The following is a 3,438-nucleotide window of genomic DNA, read 5'->3' as shown; positions in this document are numbered from 1 at the left end:
TGATTCCACTCATGCTATTTCTGATTGTCCTAAGCGCACTAAGCGGTCCGCTAGGTCTGCCGTCATTGGTACTGTACAGTCCAAATTCCTTCTGTCCATTACCTTGATATGCTCTTTGTCGTCGTTTTCTGTCATGGCGTTTGTGGATTCGGGCGCTGCCCTGAATCTGATGGATTTGGATTATGCTAAACGTTGTGGGTTTTTCTTGGAGCCTTTGCGGTGTCCTATTCCATTGAGAGGAATTGATGCTACACCTTTGGCCAAGAATAAACCTCAATACTGGGCCCAGCTGACCATGTGCATGGCTCCTGCACACCAGGAAGTTATTCGCTTTCTGGTGTTGCATAATCTGCATGATGTGGTTGTGTTGGGGTTGCCATGGCTACAAACCCATAATCCAGTATTGGATTGGAATTCCATGTCGGTATCCAGCTGGGGTTGTCAGGGGGTACATGGTGATGTTCCATTTTTGTCGATTTCGTCATCCACCCCTTCTGAGGTCCCAGAGTTCTTGTCTGATTATCAGGATGTATTTGAAGAGCCCAAGTCCGATGCTCTACCTCCGCATAGGGATTGTGATTGTGCTATCAATTTGATTCCTGGTAGTAAATTCCCTAAAGGTCGATTATTTAATTTATCCGTGCCCGAACACGCCGCTATGCGCAGTTATGTGAAGGAATCCCTGGAGAAGGGACATATTCGCCCATCGTCATCACCACTGGGAGCAGGGTTCTTCTTTGTAGCCAAGAAGGATGGTTCGCTGAGACCGTGTATTGATTACCGCCTTCTTAATAAGATCACTGTTAAATTTCAGTATCCCTTGCCATTGTTATCTGACTTTTTTGCTCGGATTAAGGGGGCTAGTTGGTTCACTAAGATAGATCTTCGTGGTGCGTATAATCTGGTGAGAATCAGGCAAGGAGATGAATGGAAAACTGCATTCAATACGCCCGAGGGTCATTTTGAGTATCTAGTGATGCCGTTCGGACTTGCCAATGCTCCATCTGTGTTTCAGTCTTTTATGCATGACATCTTCCGTGAGTATCTGGATAAATTCCTGATTGTTTACTTGGATGACATTTTGATCTTCTCAGATGATTGGGAGTCTCATGTGAAGCAGGTCAGAATGGTTTTTCAGGTCCTGCGTGCTAACTCTTTGTTTGTGAAGGGATCAAAGTGTCTCTTCGGTGTGCAGAAAGTTTCATTTTTGGGGTTCATCTTTACCCCTTCTACTATCGAGATGGATCCAGTTAAGGTCCAAGCCATCCAGGATTGGATTCAGCCGACATCTCTGAAAAGTCTGCAAAATTTCCTGGGCTTTGCTAATTTTTATCGTCGCTTCATTTGTAATTTTTCTAGCATTGCCAAACCATTGACCGATTTGACCAAGAAGAGTGCTGATTTGGTTAATTGGTCTTCTGCTGCTGTGGAAGCTTTTCAGGAGTTGAAGCGTCGTTTTTGTTCTGCCCCTGTGTTGTGTCAGCCAGATGTTTCTCTTCCGTTCCAGGTCAAGGTTGATGCTTCTGAGATTGGAGCAGGGGCGGTTTTGTCACAGAGAGGTTCTGATTGCTCAGTGATGAAACCATGTGCTTTCTTTTCCAGGAAGTTTTCGCCCGCTGAGCGTAATTATGATGTGGGCAATTGAGAGTTGCTGGCCATGAAGTGGGCATTCGAGGAGTGGCGTCATTGGCTTGAAGGAGCTAAGCATCGCGTGGTGGTATTGACTGATCATAAGAACTTGACTTATCTCGAGTCTGCCAAGCGCTTGAATCCTAGACAGGCCCGTTGGTCGTTATTTTTTGCCCGCTTCGACTTTGTGATTTCGTACCTTCCGGGCTCTAAAAATGTGAAGGCGGATGCTCTGTCTAGGAGTTTTGTGCCCGACTCTCCGGGTTTATCTGAGCCAGCGGGTATCCTCAAGGAAGGAGTCATTGTGTCTGCCATCTCCCCTGATTTGCGGCGGGTGCTGCAAAAATTTCAGGCGAATAAACCTGATCGTTGTCCAGCAGAGAAACTGTTCGTCCCTGATAGGTGGACTAATAAACTTATCTCTGAACTTCATTGTTCGGTGTTGGCTGGTCATCCTGGAATCTTTGGTACCAGAGAGTTAGTGGCTAGATCCTTCTGGTGGCCATCTCTGTCACGGGATGTACGTACTTTTGTGCAGTCCTGTGGGATTTGTGCTAGGGCTAAGCCCTGCTGTTCTCGTGCCAGTGGGTTGCTTTTGCCCTTGCCGGTCCCAAAGAGGCCTTGGACACATATTTCGATGGATTTCATTTCTGACCTTCCCGTTTCTCAAAAGATGTCAGTCATTTGGGTGGTCTGTGATCGCTTTTCTAAAATGGTCCATCTGGTGCCCTTGGCTAATTTGTCTTCCTCCTCTGATTTGGTACCTTTGTTCTTTCAGCATGTGGTTCGGTTGCATGGCATTCCTGAGAATATTGTTTCTGACAGAGGTTCCCAGTTTGTTTCAAGGTTTTGGCGAGCCTTTTGTGGTAGGATGGGCATTGACCTATCCTTTTCCTCGGCTTTCCATCCTCAGACTAATGGCCAGACCGAACGAACCAATCAGACCTTGGAAACATATCTGAGATGTTTTGTTTCTGCAGACCAGGATGATTGGGTGTCCTTTTTGCCGTTGGCTGAGTTCGCCCTTAATAATCGGGCCAGCTCGGCTACCTTGGTTTCTCCATTTTTTTGCAATTCTGGGTTCCATCCTCGTTTCTCTTCAGGACAGGTTGAGTCTTCGGACTGTCCTGGTGTGGATTCTGTGGTGGATAGGTTGCAGCAGATCTGGACTCAGGTAGTGGACAATTTGATCTTGTCCCAGGAGAAAGCTCAACTTTTCGCTAATCGCAGACGCCGTGTGGGTCCCCGACTTCGTGTTGGGGATCTGGTTTGGTTATCTTCTCGTCATATTCCTATGAAGGTTTCCTCTCCTAAATTTAAACCTCGTTTTATTGGTCCGTATAGGATTTCTGAGGTTCTCAATCCTGTGTCTTTTCGTTTGACCCTCCCAGACTCCTTTTCCATACATAATGTATTCCATAGGTCGTTGTTGCGGAGATACGTGGCACCTATGGTTCCATCTGTTGAGCCTCCTGCCCCGGTTTTGGTGGAGGGGGAATTGGAGTATATTGTGGAGAAGATTTTGGATTCTCGTGTTTCTAGACGGAAACTCCAGTATCTGGTTAAATGGAAGGGTTATGCTCAGGAAGATTATTCCTGGGTTTTTGCCTCTGATGTTCATGCTTCCGATCTTGTTCGTGCCTTTCATGCGGCTCATCCTGGTCGGCCTGGGGGCTCTGGTGAGGGTTCGGTGACCCCTCCTCAAGGGGGGGGTACTGTTGTGAATTCTGTGGCTGAATTCACTCCTGTGGTCACAAGTGGTACTGCAGCTTCTGAGCTTCCTCCCTCAGGTGTTCTGGGGAGCTCGTT

The sequence above is a fragment of the Ranitomeya imitator genome, chromosome 1 (genome assembly GCF_032444005.1).
Source record: "Ranitomeya imitator isolate aRanImi1 chromosome 1, aRanImi1.pri, whole genome shotgun sequence".
NCBI lineage: Eukaryota > Metazoa > Chordata > Amphibia > Anura > Dendrobatidae > Ranitomeya > Ranitomeya imitator.
The sequence above is the reverse complement of the archived record's forward strand: the minus strand, read 5'-3'. Positions refer to the sequence as shown.